This window comes from Rhinoraja longicauda, unplaced genomic scaffold (assembly GCF_053455715.1).
Source record: "Rhinoraja longicauda isolate Sanriku21f unplaced genomic scaffold, sRhiLon1.1 Scf000372, whole genome shotgun sequence".
Lineage (NCBI taxonomy): Eukaryota > Metazoa > Chordata > Chondrichthyes > Rajiformes > Arhynchobatidae > Rhinoraja > Rhinoraja longicauda.
Window position 1 is genome coordinate 91,381 of NW_027601589.1, and position 16,360 is coordinate 107,740.

Here is a 16,360-nt window from a genome sequence, read left to right on the forward strand (position 1 = left end):
TATTCATTTCCCCTATGTTCTCAAAATCTCTGTAAAGCGTCTTTGAGTATATGAAAAGCGCTATATAAATAAAATGTATTATTATTATTATTATTATTTGGAGTGGTAGGATACTTGTTAAATTGGAAATGTTTTTCCCAATGTGTTATTTATGAAATGTAAATTTACTTTTCCTAATTTTTAATTTTGTGATATGTTGCTTCCATTTTTAACTCTAAAACATTAGATATATCCAGAATTGCCAAACTATTGAGATATAGTCTGTGCTTTTCCAAAGCAGCACTGATGTGGCACTTTTTTTCCTAAGGAGTCAGAATCTTTAGGCATCCTTTTAAGAATGCAAAAGGCAAGAATACGAAAAGAAAGCCCGTCGTAAAGGTAAGAACAGAAATTATTCCCAGGATAAAGGACATGTGAGAATTAACAGAGTGGCTCTACATTGGCATTTTATTTTCTACAAGATAGAAATGACTGCTTTTTAGACAAATCTTCGTCACTGCTGTTGGAGTCAGGTGCTAACATTCGCAAATAAGTTTTTATTGTTGAAAGAGGAACAATTGTTCCCACATTTTCCCATATTTGCTGACAATATCAAACTTCCTTTTAGAGTAGAGTATGAAAGACGAGAGTTCACTGAAATATTGCACACAAGGCAGTTACTGCTTTTATTAGTAGCTTATTTGAGTATCCAAGTTAATAATGCGATGGAAGAAATAATCGAGAAGAAGTAGAGCCAATCTATTTGTGTCCTTATGAATCACAGGTTGCACCAAAATGTCTCTTTACAGGTCATTACAGGGGAGGGCAAAAGAGATTTGGGAGGAGCCGCTGAGGAAACGAAGGAAGGCACAGTGTTGGTGAAAAGAATCAAAAGAGCAACAGGTAATTCTGTTTGTAAAAGTAAAACTCAAAATGAGTAACTCCTGTGCATTCCAGTAAATGATGGAGATGATATAATGACCATCTGGCTACCACCATGTCAATTCAATTCAATTCATAGAACATGTTGCATATTATGTAACTAACTTCCATATTTTACAGTTCAACCACTTACCTGACTTGAAACAATGTAATTAGGTTATTTTTAGCTTTCTTTTTTCAGTTTTGGGATCTACAAGCGAGGAAACGACCAAACAGACAGACAAAATAATTTATAATTTACGAAATAAAGAGAGGATCATCTATACAAAAGAACAGGAGCTCCGTAATGACGATTACCGGTGTATGTCCAAAGGAACCAATTTATTTCTTCAAAGCAACCATATTTCATTAGGAGCATTGAAGTGATGGCATGGTGCATTGGTAGCCAGTGCAATGGTGGAACAATGCGGGCTTTGGTTCAAGAGCACAAAATTGTGTTCACTCATGAACAATTTTTTTCTTTTAACATTAATCACTGGTACTTTCCGTAACATTTGATGTTAACTTCTGGAATTTTGTCAGACAGGAATCTGACATTGATTCCCCGGTAAACTGACAGTGACTGTTTAAAGAAAGTGTGGTTCATGTCCAATTTATGTAGGCACTTTCCTGGTAACTGTGGGCATCATAAAGGATGTGAATGTAAGAGTATTGCTTTGTGTATTATTAATGTAGGGCTATGTGCAGTATGACCAACTGACGTTACCAAAAATATTAATCAAACTGTTGTGATACATTGTGGGAAGAACAATGAATTGTTAATCTTTCTTTATCTTGTCTTTTAACTTTTCCTGCTATGTCATTTTGTGGGTATCTATGTCATTTTGTGAGTTATTTTGCCATCTACCTTCTTGTCAGCAATAATCGTGGAAACATTGCAGGTGCCGTTCTAAGATATTATCTTTGACTAATCCTTGCCTTTAAATACTTACAATTTTCCAACTGTCATAACTTTCCATCTAATTTCCTAATCTAAGCAATCTGACCTTAATATATCAGTAAATGTCTTAATATATTTCTCTATGTTCTGTTTTCACTTCATCACTCATAAGATCAATGTATGTTCCTGTTATTTAAACAAGGAGTCCCAAATGATTCTTTATTGCAAAGCTACCAGTTAATTCTGTCATGTTGCACAAGATATCCAGCATCATCTGTGGAAAGAGAAACACAACTAATGTTTGAGGAGGAAGACCCTTTGTTGGAACTTCAATGTGAGATGCTAACACTGTTTTTATTTCCATAATTCTTCTCTGACTTGCTGGGATTACCAGCATTCATCTTGGATAGAACGTTTCCAGACTCATTTCAGTTTCAAATTCATTTTCCCACAAATTCAGCATTTTTTTCCTTTCTATATGAAGATTGAATTTGACAACACAAATATTTGATTTCCCTTTTTAAAAATGCTCTCTTTCTTTGACATTTTTGATTAATCTTCTCTCTTATTCCACCACATGATTCCCTGAGCCAAATCTGTTCATCACAGTTGCACTCATATAAAATTATATTAGTCCGGCCAACTCAACCTTGTCTTGCATTTGGTAAAGTGCAGTTTAGATACAAACCATGCATTTACTTTTCTACATTGTATACTTTATTAAATCTCTTTTCTTTTTGCATAGTTATAGGGTGCAAGTTGCATCAGGAGTTAAAATTGGCAAGTAATAAAGGTACAGTAGCCTGGATATAGGGTGCAAGGTGCATCAGGAGTTAATATTGGCATGTAACAAAGGTAATGCTAGGGTGGTTAAAGATATTTCAATATGCAGGCAGACTGGGAAAATCAGTATGATACAGGACCCCAAGAAAGGGAGTTTGTAGATTGCCTCCAAGATGGATTCTTTGAACAGCTTGTATTGGAGCCTACCAGGGAGAAGGCAATTCTGGATTTCGTGTTGTCCATTGAACCAGATTTAATAAGGGAACTCAAGGTAAAGGAACCGCTTGGAGGTAGTGACTGTAATATAATGAGTTTTAATATGCAATTTGAGCGGGAGAAGGTTAAATCAGAAGTGTCGGTGTTGCAGTTGAACAAAGGGGACTATGAAGGCATGAGAGAAGAGCTGGCCAATGTGAAATAGAAAGGGATCCTAGCAGGAATGACGGTGGAACAGCAATGGCAGGAATTTCTGGGCATAATCCAGAAGATGCAGGATCATTTCATTCCAAAGGCGAAGATAGATTCTAACGGGAGTAGGAGGCAACCGTAGCTGACAAGGGAAGTTAGAGATGGAATAAAACGAAAAGAAAAGATGTATAAGATAGCAAAGAGTAGCGGGAAGCCAGAGGAGTGGGCAACTTTCAAAGGACAACAGAAGACGGCAAAAAGGGCAATACGGGCTGAAAAGATGAGGTAGGAAGCGAAGCTGGACAAGAATATAAAGAAGGATAGTAAAAGCTTCTTTAGGTATGTTAAGAGAAAAAGATTAGTAAAGGCAAATGTGGGTCCCTTGAAGGCAGAAACGGGTGAAATGATTATGGGTACAAGGAAATGGCGGAAGATTTGAACAGGTACTTTGGACCTGTCTTCTCTAATGAAGGCACTAACAATCTTCCAGATGCACTAGTGGACAGAGTATCAAGGGAGTCAGAGGAACTAAAATAAATTTGCATTAGGCGAGAAATAGGATTGGGTAGACTGATGGGACTGAAGGCTGATAAATCCCCAGGGCCTGATGGTCTGCATCCCAGGGTACTCAAGGAGGTGGCTCTAGAAATCATGGACGCATTAGTGATTAATTTCCAATGTTCAATATATTCAGGATCAGTTCCTGTGGATTGGAGGGTAGCTAATGTTATCCCACTTTTCAAGAAAGGAGCGAGAGAGGAAACGGGGAATTATAGACCAGTTAACCTGACATCGGTGATGGGGAAGATGCTGGAGTCAATTATTAAATAGGTAATAACGGCACATCTGGATAGTGGTAAAAGGATTGGTCCAAGTCAGCATGGATTTATGAAGGGGAAATCCTGCTTGACTAATCATCTGGAATTTTTTGAGGATCTGACAAGTAAAATGGATGAAGGAGAGCAAGTGGATGTAGTGTTTCTAGACTTTCAGAAAGCCGTTGTTTGATTAGGTACCACACGGGAGGTTGGTGAGCAAAATTAAATCACATGGCATTGGGGGTAGGGTATGGACATGGATAGAGAATTGGTTGGCAGACAGGAAGCAAAGAGTAGGAATAAACGGGTCCTTTTCAGAATGGCAGGCAGTGGAGAGTGGAGTGCCGTAAGGCTCAGTGCTGGGGCCACAACTATTTACAATATAAGTGATTTGGATGATGGAAGTAGAAGTAACACTAGCACGTTTGCGGATGACACAAAGCTGGGTGGCAGTGGGAACTGTGAGGATAATGTTAGGAGGTTGCTAGGTGAATTGGACAGGTTGAGTGAGTGGGCAGATGCATGGCAGATGCAGTATAATGTAGATAACTGTGAGGTTATCCACTTTGGCGGCAAAAATAAGGAAGATTATTATATCAATGGTGTCAGATTAGGTAAAGGGGAATTGCAACGAGACCTTGGTATCCTTGTACACCAGTCACTGAAAGTAAGCGTGCAGGTACAGCAGGCTGTGAAGAAAGCTTATGGCATGTTGGCCTTCATAACAACAGGATTTGAGTATAAGAGTAAAGAGGTCTTTATGCAGTTGTATAGGGCCCTGGTGAGACCACATTTGGAGTATTGTGTGCCGTTTTTGTCTCCTAATTTGAGGTAGGACGTCCTTGCTATTTAGGCAGTGCAGTGTAGGTTCACGAGGTTAATCCCTGGGATGGAGGGACTGTCATATGAGGAAAGATTGGAAAGACTATGGTTATATTCACTGGAGTTTAGAATGATGAGAGGGGATCTTATAGAGACATAAAATTATAAAGGGACTGGACAAGGCAAAATTTCCCAATGTTGGGGGAGTCCAGAACCAGGGGACACATTCTAAGAATAAAGGGGAGGCCATTTAAAACTGAGGTGAGAAGAAACTTTTTCACCCAGAGAGTTGTGAATTTGTAGAATTCTCTGCCACAGCAGGCAATGGAGGCCAATTTACTGAATGAATTTAAGAGTTCGGTAGAGCTAGTGGAATCCAGAGATATGGGGAGAAGGCAGGTACAGGTTAATGATTGTGGATGATCAGCCATGAGCACTGTGAAGGGCCAAATGGCTCGAAGGGCCAAATGGCCTCCACCTATTTTAGATGTTTCTATGATGTTGGGGGAGTCCAAAACCAGGGACCACAGTTTAAGAATAAGGGGTAGACCATTTAGAACCGAGATGAGGAAAAACATTTTCACCCATAGAGTTGTGAATTTGTGCAATTCTCTGCCTCAAAAGGCAGTGGAGGCCAATTCACTGGCTGCATTCAAAAGAGAGTTAGATAGAGCTCTTGGGGCTAGCGGAATCGAGGGATATGGGGAGAAGGCAGGAACAGGGAACTGATTGTGGATGATTAGCCATGATCACATTGAATGGTGGTGCTGGCTCGAAGGGCCGAATGGCTTACTCCTGCACCTATGTCAATGGTCTTAATTCATCTGCCTTGTTACAAATGCTTCATAAGTTCACATAATAGACTGTTACTTTTATCCTTCAAAACACTTTTCTTGGAGTTGACTCCATGCACAACAGCACTGTTACCTTTAAACATACTCTGCATTACATCATGCTTGGTATTACTAAATGCAAAATTATATTCCATGGTCATGATTTTTCTCTTGATGTTTATAAATATTCATACAGTTCAACACGGCAGCCATTTTTAATTAAATAGCGGCTAGAGAGAAAGGGAATGCCGGGGTTACTTGAAGTTAGAGAAATCAATATTCATACCACTGGGCTGCAAGCTTCCCAAGCAAAATATGCGATGCTGTTCCTCCAATTTGCGTTTAACCTCACTCTGACAATGGCGGAGACCTAGGACAGAAAGGTCAGTGTGGGAATGGGTAGGATAATTAAAGTGTTTAGCAACCAGGAGATCAGGTAGGTTCAGGTGGACTGCGTGAAGGTGTTCAGCAAAACGATGTTTGGTCTTGCCGATGTATAAGAGTCCACATCTTGAACACAGTAGATGAGGTTGGAGGAGGTGCAAGTGAACCTCTGCCCAACCTGAAAGGACTGTTGGGGTGCCTGGACAGATTTGAAGGAGGAGGTATTGGGGCAGATGTTGCATCTCCTGCAGGGGAAGGTACCTGGGGAGGGGGTGGTTTGGGTGGGAAGGGCCCAATTAACCAGGGAGTTGCGGAGGGAACGGTTTCTGTGGAAGGCGGAAAGGGGTGGAGATGGGAAGACGTGACTAGTGGTGGGATACCGTTGGAGGTGGCGAAAATGTCGGAGGATTATGTGTTCTATGCGAGGGCTGATGGGGTGAAAGGTAAGGACTAGCGGGACTCTGTCTCTGTTACGAATAGGGAGAGGGGAGGAAGGCAGAGCTGTGGGGTACCGAGGAAACACGAGTGAGGTCCTCATCTATGATGGGAGAGGGGAACCTCCATTCCCTAAAGAATGAGGACATGTCAGATGTCCTGGTAGGGAACCCCTCATCTTGATGTGGCGTAGACGGAGGAATTAGGAGTAGGGGATGGAGTCTTTGCAGGAAGCAGGGTGGGAAGAAGTGTAGACAAGATAGTTGTGGACTGTCAGTGGGTTTTGTAATAAATGTCAGCCTGTGATGGAGACTGAGATCAAGAAAGGCGAGGGTGGTGTCAAAGATGGTCCAAGTGAATTTGAGTGCAGGATGGAAATTGGTGGTGAAGTTAATGAAGTCCATGAGTTCAGGATGGGTGCAGGAGGTAGTACCGATGCACTTGTCAATGTGACGGAGATAGAGGTCAGGGATAGGGCCAGTGTACGCCTGGAACAGGGATTGTTCAACATAATCAAACTTTAACTAATTTACTGTAAAATAATTACGGGTGTTTAAAGTGGCACGTCAGAAACTGTGATCAAAAACAAAGCAGCAGTTGTAGTAAGGATGAGAAATTTGCAGAATAGTGAAGTGCAGGGAATTGTGCTGAATGATGTCGCAGGTGTCAGAAGCACAAAAACTTTGTGGATGCACTGATTTTATTCAAAACATCCTTGTAGCAACTCACGCTGAATCACTGAGCATTTACAAAGATGCAGTCAGCCCCTTTTCTCTGCTGTCGTCCTCCGCAACTCCCAGCTCATGATGTTATTTGACATCTGCACTTTGCTTTTCACTTGCCCATTTTAACAAACCAGTTATCACACTGGTTTAGAAGAATTCTTAAAAACTTACTGACGTGTACCTTGTTCCTTGGGGGATATCAAAGACAGAATCCATCCCCCTCGAGTCTTTAACAGAATCATCTGGTGATTGATAAATCCCTCCTCCCCACAATCTTTCACTAGTCACGCCTGTAAATTATTTCAATTAACATCTCCGAGCAGCTCCATTAACACTGAAGCATTTACTAATCTGTCTTCCAAATCAGAGCGTGGATTTTTTGCTGAAAGTGATCATTTCTGTTTCCTTCTCCAGTGGTAGACGGCGTGACCCAAGGAGACTGTCATCCCTGCCCTCACTGCACTATAGCATTCACCACAGCGGAGAACCTTACAAGGCACTTAAGAAGGCATCCTGAAGCCTCCAGACCAACACCAGCTGGTCAACCTTCTTCCCCCAGAGTGGACACAGATCCACAAAGTAAACGTGAGCAGAGTCTGTTCACACCATCTGACGGAAGGAAGGCAATAGGGAAGTCAGGTGATATTCCAGGACGAATAACGGAGAGACGGCATGAATGTGCAGAATGTGGGAAGTGTTTCACGTGGGCAGGGAACCTCCACCGACACCAGCGGACCCACACCAGAGAGACGCCGTACACATGTTCTGTCTGTGGGAAGAGCTTTGCACACTCAGGGAACCTCCACCTACACCAACGGACCCACACCGGAGAGAGGCCATACACATGTTCTGTCTGTGGGAAGGGCTTTGCACAGGCAGGGACTCTCCATCTACACCAGCGGACCCACACCGGAGAGAGGCCATACACATGTTCTGTCTGTGGGAAGGGCTTTGCACGGACAGGGCACCTCCACCTACACCAGCGGACCCACACCGGAGAGAGGCCATACACATGTTCTGTCTGTGGGAAGAGCTTTGCAGAGGCAGGGAACCTACACCGACACCAGCGGACCCACACCGGAGAGAGGCCGTACACATGTTCTGTCTGTGGGAAGAGTTTTGCACAGGCAGGGCACCTCGATCTACACCAGCGGACCCACACCGGAGAGAGGCCATACACATGTTCTGTCTGTGGGAAGGGCTTTGCACAGGCAGGGCACATCCACCAACACCAGCGGACCCACACCGGAGAGAGGCCGTACACATGTTCTGTCTGTGGGAAGGGCTTTGCACGGACAGGGCACCTCCACCGACACCAGCGGACCCACACCGGAGAGAGGCCATACACATGTTCCGTCTGTGGGAAGAGCTTTTTTAATCTCTCTCAGCAGAAAGCTCACACCTGCCGTGAAACGTGCCCCGTGTGTGGGAATGTTTTTAAGGACACAGCAGCTTTCACTGTTCACCTGAGAGCCTGTGTAGAACAGTAAAAGTTCACCAATTGTCAGTGTTATCATTTCCTTTATATTATTTTATTTTATATTATTTCAATTATTTCCTTTTGAATTACGTTGAGTAATTATTTATGTTTCCAGTCAGTATCAATATTGGCACTTGCTGTATTTCCCTCTTTATGGTGATACTTTGTGTGGAGAAGTCTGGGGTATAAGGGATGGGTCCGTGATTCCCACTCCTTGTGTGAATTGGGGACCAGGGACAGGTATCATTGCCGCATGTCCGACCCTCTCCAGACTGCATCTTCTGACTGGGATAGACTGCCCCCACTGGGATATTCTGACTGTGCTGTTGTGATGCAGTCTGTTTCTAGCACTGAGTTCATCAACACTGCGATTGATAAACCAGCCACTTTTATTGTTGCCGCAAGTCAGGAGAACCGTTCTGTGCCGTGGGCTCATTGCTCCGGTTACTTTGATCAAACTGCTGGTCCCTGCAGGTTTCACTTTATTCCTATGAGATTTCTTGAAGCGTTGATCAGTAAAATGCTGACACTGGAGTTTGAACGTTTGAAGTGTTGTTCGAAGTATAAGCAGAAGGTGAGTTTGTAAATTGAATCGTTGGTTGTGTTGGTTGATGTAATTTATTTAACGGAGGTTTGAGACCCGAAATGTGTTTTAATTTGTATTATTCGGCGTTGTATTTAAAATATTTCTGTGTGAGGCGATTGACCAGCACCCGCGTTGTCCCGGCTAAATCTGTTCATGTTATTCTAATGTTATTAAAGTAATTGTGTTGTGAATCAATGTGATTGGAGTATTTTTAATGGCGGTTGCACCAACTACCTGGGAGCTCCGTGCATCATGTTCCCTGTTGTTGCTGATGGGAAGTGCAGCGGCTCAGTGGACACACGGCGCTGGTCACTGTGTAATCCCCTCCTGCCTCATCACCAAACCTTCCCAGCGCTCGGCGCTCCACCCCTGCCGCTGCAGCGCCTGCACACATGCACCGTCCAGTATTTATGCTCTTTGTTCAGCCGGCCGGCTTCACCCTCTGCAGCGCTGCATCAATACACACGTGGCTCATACAAGCTGTTTCCCCAGTCTGTGTCCGATGCTCTTGTGACGTGGTCCCTGCTCCTCCGGCCGCCGTGAGGTTCCCGCGGTGGGCGACGAGTGCGTGTGTGTGTGGGACCCCGGTGAGTGCGGGCGGGAGGGAGGGCGAGGGCAGCGTCAGGAAATGGAGCGGAGACACAAGGAACTGCAGATGCTGGATTACAAATAAAATACACAGCGTTGGAGTAACTCAGCGGGTCAGGCAGCATCTGTGGGGGACATGGATAGGTGACGGTTCGGGTCGGGACCCGTCTTCCGACTCTAATGGAGGGGATTGGATTCAGCTGCCGTCAAGCTGACGATGGTCATAAGTGATAGGAGCAGAATTAGGCCATTCAGCCCACGGATGTGTGGAACAAGCTGCCAGAGGAGGTAGTTGAGGCAGGGACCAGTGATCACCATGTATCACCCCACACACAAGCACTATCCTACACCATGAGGGACAATTTACTGCAGCCAATTAACCTACAAACCTGCACGTTTTTGGAGTGTGGGAGGAAACCGGAGCACCCGGAGAAAACCCACGCGGTCACGGAGTTAGCGTATAAACCCCGTACAGACGGCACCCGTAGTCAGGATCAAACCCGGGTCTCTTTTTTAAAATATATACGAAAGCTTTTATTCAGAAAACAAAACAAACGTACAAAAGGGTAACACATCAAAGGCTGCCGATATTGGCAGTTTACAAACAAACAAACATCAAACTAATACATCGCCAACTTTATCAATAATACACTCGACGTCCCTTGGAGACCAGCGTTCACGGAAAGCCTCCAGTGGCCCCATGGACACCAGGTGTTCCCTCTCCATGGACACGCGGGCACGGACGATGGCGCGGAAGAGGGGCAGGCAGTCGACCCCGGTGCGGCCGTCGACTACCCGCTGCCTGGACCCGCAAATGGCCATCTTGGCCAGGCCCAGGTGCAGACCGACAGGGAGACCCCACCGTCCCTCCCGACCCTCCCCCCCTCTGTACCGGGTGCCCAAAAATCAGGAGCACAGGACTAAAATGGAGCCAAAACTTGGGGAGCAGCCCCTTTAGACACTCGAACACGGGCTGCAACCTCTCACACCGTAAGTACAAATGGTACACGGTCTCTTCCTCACCGCAGAAGTAAGCTGTGAGGCAGCAACTCTACCGGCACACCACCGTGCCACTCTATTCCCACAGTACTGTGCTGCCCATGTTCATCACAAGACACAACAGGTCAGTTCTTCCCACAATAACAGTACAGGGGGAGAGGGGGAGTGAGAGTAACAGAACAGGGCGAGTGGGGGAGTGGGGGTAACAGTGCACAGAGAGAGGGGGAGTGGGAGTGACAGTACACGGGGGAGAGGGGGAAGACGGGGAGGGAGCAGTAACGATGCTCTCTGACTCTGTGCCACTTTGCAGATCATTCTGGCCCTAAATTCTTGACTTGCCCCTTTCCCCTCCCACACACAGTGAAACTGCGATAACCCGGCACGGATTTCTCGGTCACCCCGACGGGTCAGTATCTGGGTCACTGAGGCTCTGCGGTGTTGGCTGACGTCCCGTGTGTGAACAGGGAGCGCTGCTGGATGGGGTACGGTCTGTGGGCCACTTGTGTAGCCCAGCTGGGGATTAAACTCTGAATAAGATGCAAATCAAACATCAACAAACTGCAGACTCTGGAAATCTGAAATAAAAACACTAAATGCTGCAACTCTCAGCGGGTCAGGCAGCGTCTGTGGAGACGCATGCACTCATAGAACGTAAAACAGTGCCGCACAGGAACAGGCCCTTTGGCCCACAATGCCCGTGCTGAACATGATACCAAGTTAAACTAATCTCTACCTGAACAACTCGTATCCCTCCATATCCACGTAAAAAGCTTCTTAAATGTCACTACTGGTGTCTGCTTCCACCACCACCTTTTAGCTTAATTTAGTTTATAGATACAGCGCAGAAACAGGCCCTTCGGCCCACCGAGTTCGCTCCGACCAGCGATCCCCACACACTAACACTATCATACACACGCTAGGGACACTTTTTACATTTACCAAGCAATTAACCTACAAACCTGTACGTCTTTGGAGTGTCGGAGTAAACCGGAGAGAACCTACACAGGTCACGGGGAGAACGTACAAACTCCGTACAGACAGCCCCCTTAGTTGTGATCGAAGCCGGGTCTCCGGCGCTGCATTCGCTGTAAGGCAGCGACTCTACCGCTGCGTCACCGTGCCCCCCTGACAGCACGTTCTGGACACCCACTCTCTGTGTAAAGAAAACTTTCCCTGTTCGTCTCCTTAAGTCAATGGAAGGGAGGTTGGTTGGAGAAAGTGAGGGAAGAGAGAGAGAGAGAGAGAGAGACAGAGAGAGAGAGAGAGAGAGAGATGGGCAGAGAGAAACAACAGAAAAAGTGGGCGGAGGCCGGGTACACACTGAGAGGGGTTGAGCAGCGGCTCATTTGTGTCTGAGGTTGAGGTCGCTGTACAGATCCCGCTCGCCGAGAAGCAGCTCCTGTGAGGAGAGAAACACCGGTTACAGGAACAGAATAAACAGCCCACGGTGTCGGGGACGGAGGGGAAGGGGTTACAGAGACAGGGAGGGGTGTAGGGGCCGGAGGGGAGGGGGTTACAGAGACAGGGAGGGGTGTAGGGGCCGGAGGGGAGGGGGTTACAGAGACAGGGAGGGGTGTAGGGGCCGGAGGGGAGGGGGTTACAGAGACAGGGAGGGGTGTAGGGGACAGAGGTGGTTACACAGTCTGGGGGTGGAGGGACTTTCACTGAGCTAAGGGGGAGGGGGGGTTTACAGGGGAGTGAATGTTGAGGTGTGGAGGCACAGGATAAGGTTCTAGCCGCGGGGGAGTGGGGCAGGGACAGGGTTGGTGATGTTCAGTACGTGGAACGGGACGGAGCGGGGGAGTGGGGTACGAGGATGTTTCCACTAGTGGGGGAGTCTGGGACCAGAGGCCACAGCCTCATAATTAAAGGACGTTCCTTCAGGAACGAGATGAGGAGGAATTTCTTTTGTCAGAGGGTGGTGAATCTGTGGGAATAATTGCCTCAGACGGCTGTGGAGGCCAAGTCAGTGGACATATTAAATTATTTCTTGACTAGTGCAGGTGTCAGGGGTTACGGGGAGAAGGCAGGAGAATGGGGTTAGGAGTGAGACATAGATCAGCCATGACTGAACGGCAGAGTGGACTTGATGGGCCGAATGGACTAATTCTGCTCCCATCACTTATGAACACCGTGGGCCAGTCTCAGTGGGGAGAGTGGGATGTGACGTAAGGATTCAGTGTGGTGGTGGTGGGTGCGGGGGTCAGTATCCTGGGGCAGACGGTGACGGGGGGTGGGGACGGTGATTTGGGAGGCGTGGGTTCGGTGGGCAGGAGTGGGGGAGGTGGTTGGTGCCCGACACTGGGAGGGGGGAGAGAATTTAGTTCAGTTTAGTTTATTGTCACGAGTACTGAGGTACGGTGAAAAGCTTTTGTTTCGTGCTAACCAGTCAGCGGAAAGACAATGCATGATGACAATCGAGCCATTTACTGTGTATAGACGCATGATAAGGGAATAACGTTTAGTGCAAGGGAAAGCCAGCAAGGATTATCCGAGGGTCACCAATGAGGTAGATAGTAGTTCAGCACTGCTCTCTGGTTGTGGTAGGATGGTTCAGTTGCCTGATAACAGCCGGGAAGAAACTGTCCCTGAATCAGGAGGTGTGCGTTTTCACACTTCTGTACCTCTTGCCTGATGGGAGAGGGGAGAAGAGGGAGTGGCCGGGGTGAGACTGGTCCTTGATTATGCTGCTGGCCTTGCCGAGGCAGCGTGAGGTGCAGATGGCCGCGGTCATGGAGTTAGTATCTGAGGGGCAGTGCTGGTGTGGAGGGACAACAAGGAGACAAACGCCGACCTGCCTCTTTGCCACAACAGTGCCAACCTGATAGGGCGACTCCACCGGCCCATCTTCAGCTTTCTGCTCCTTCGGCTGCGCCACGGAACTTTCTGGAAGACAAAATTTCATTCAGACCGCTCACTTTCCTCTTTGCCTGTCTCCGATCTCTCTTTCTTCTGGAATTCCTTCATTCATCCTTCTCTCTCCCTCTCACTCTTCCTCATTCTTTTCATTATTCTTTCCCCGTATCCATCTTCCTCATTCAACCTCTTTCACACCATCGCGCCTCAATCCCTCCCTCCCTCCCTCCCTCATCCCCTCCCTCCCTCCCACATTAATTCTCTGACACACACCTTCCATTTCCCTATTTCTCCTCCTTTCCATGTCTCTTCCCATTGATCAGTGCGGGTGTCAGAGGTTACGGGGAGAAGGCAGGAAAATGGGGTTAGGAGGGATAGATCAGCCATGATTGAATGGCAGAGTAGACTTGATGGGCCAAATGGCCTATTTCTACTCCTATCACATGACCGTATTCACCTTTTCTCCCACTGTAATTATTCAGAGTGAGAAAATTCCTGATGAGTTTGGTTTGATGAGCAGTGGCTAGAGTTTGGGGAGGAGTTTGGGTTTAGTTTAGAGATACAGCGCAGAAACAGGCCCTTCGGCCCATCGGGTCCATTAATGACCAGCGATCCCCACACATTAACACTATCCTATACACACTAGTGACAAATTTTTACATTTACCAAACCAATTTACCTACAAACCTGCACGTCTTTGGAGAGTGGGAAGAAACCGAAGATCACGGAGCGAACCCACGCAGGTCACGGGGAGAACGTACAAACTCCGCACAGAGAGTACCTACAGTTGGGATTGAACCCGGGTCTCCGGCGCTGCATTCGCTGTAAGGCAGCAACTCTACCGCTAAGCCACCGTGACCACCGGTGCTTGGGGAGTGTGGGGGAGGGAATAGGGAAGGGTTCGGGTCTGTGGAGTGTGTGGGCAGAGGGAGAGAATGGGAAGTTGTGGGTGGTGGGAGGGAATGGGAAGGAGGTTGGGTCCATTGGGAGTGTGGGGAGCGGGAGAGAGTTTCAGTCCATGTGCAGTGTAGTGGGAGGGAATGGGGAGGAGATGGGTCCCTTGGGAGTGTGGATAGTGAGAGGGAATGGGGTGGCATTTTCAGTCCATGGGGAGTGGGGAGTGAATGGGGAGGGGTTTGTGTCCATGGGGAGTGTGGAGGGAGGGAATGGGGATGGGTTTGCATTTGTGGGAAGTGTGGAGTGAATGGGGATGGGTTTGTTACCATGGGGAGTGTGGAGTGAATGGGGATGGGTTTGTTACCATGGGGAGTGTGGAGTGAATGGGGATGGGTTTGTTACCATGGGGAGTGTGGAGTGAATGGGGATGGGTTTGTGCCCATGGGGCTTGTGGACAATGAGAGTGAATGGGATTGTGGGCAGCACTGAGATTGTTCCCAGATGATGTTGTTTATGCTGATGTGGATGAGGTATAAATATCAGCTCCAGGATACTTGGGCAATCTGTGCTGCCCCTCTTCCAAACACAGTGGTAGCAATGGGGAGGGGGGTTATGTGTAGGGTTGCCAACTGTCCTGTATTAGCAGGGACATCCCGTATTTTGGGCAAAATTGGTTTGTCCCGTACGGGACCGCCCTTGTCCCGTGTTAGGACCGGGGGGCGCTGTAGGCCCGGAAACTGTAGGCCCGGACGCTGTAGGCCCGGACGCTGTAGGCCCGGACACTGTATGCCTGGACAGTGTAGGCCCGGACACTGTATGCCTGGACAGTGTAGGCCCGGACAGTGTAGGCGCCTGGGCCGCTATAGGTCTGGACAGTGTAGGTCCGGACAGTGTAGGCCCGGACAGTGTAGGCGCCTGGGCCTCTATAGGTCCGGACAGTGTAGGTCCGGACAGTGTAGGTCCGGAGGCCCAGGCGCCACCTAACGATGGTTCCATAGCAACCCGCCTTCCGTCACGGACGGCCGCTATTGATGGAGCCGGAGCACGTGGCCACTGGCTGGGTGAGGTCACGCGTGGCGCGGGGCGGTGACGTCACCTTGTCCCTTATTTGGGAGTGAGATAGTTGGCACCCCTAGTTGGAGAGGGCCCTGATTTCAGGCTGACGCAGTGGGTACCTCCCCTCCCTCTCTCTCTCTCTCTCTCTCATGAGTAAATGCCAGTGAAGACATTCGGACATTTTCCAGATCGTCTCGCACCTCGTTTGCCGCGACATCGCGCTGCCCAGAAGATTGCGGCGGTGATGACGACACCAAGGACGACGGCAGGAACAATCACGGCCACGACGTATTTCCCAGTCCTGTCACAGCCACATACTGAGGGGTGGAGAAAGGAGTCGGTGAAAGCCCAGCTCTGAGACACAGACACCACAACTTAACCCCAGACCAAGCAGCGAAAGAGATTCTCCAGCATGCAGCTCTCCATTGGATTACACTGGAATTACATAACAGGCCATTCGGCCCGTCTTGTCCTGCTGTCCCTACTCTCCTCATCTCTCAGAATGTCCCACCTCCCTCTAAATCTACTTCTACTGTGCCCTCAACCCGCACCGAGAGCAGTGAGTCCACCACTCACCTCTCCCTGAGCAAAGCCATGTCCCTCTGAGGTCCCAACGGCTGTTTACTGCTGATGGCCTCCAGTTCTGCTCTTCCTCACACTCTGCCCACATTCACTCCATCCTAACCCTTCATTGTTTCAGAGTCGTGCAGTGGCACAGCACGGCCCATCTCATCTAAGCAAGTCCCATTTGGTCCATTTATCTCTGAACCTCTCCTATCCATGTACCTGTCCAAATGTTGTTATTGAACAACTTCAACTACATCCTCTGGCAGTTCGTTCCCAGATACCAACCACCCTTTCTGTTAAAAAGTTGCCCCTCAGGTTCCTA

At 47.7% G+C, this 16,360-nt stretch overlaps 1 long non-coding RNA gene across 1 annotated transcript; it reads right to left on the reverse strand.

Moving 5' to 3' along the window:
- Positions 1-10,550: 10,550 nt before the first annotated feature.
- LOC144590869 (uncharacterized) lies at positions 10,551-15,788 on the reverse strand. The gene is made up of 3 exons (XR_013546601.1): positions 15,672-15,788; positions 13,484-13,548; positions 10,551-12,061 (listed from the first exon to the last, which is right to left on the reverse strand). It is a non-coding gene; the product is annotated as an uncharacterized LOC144590869 (long non-coding RNA).
- Between the last annotated feature and the right edge of the window lie 572 nt (positions 15,789-16,360).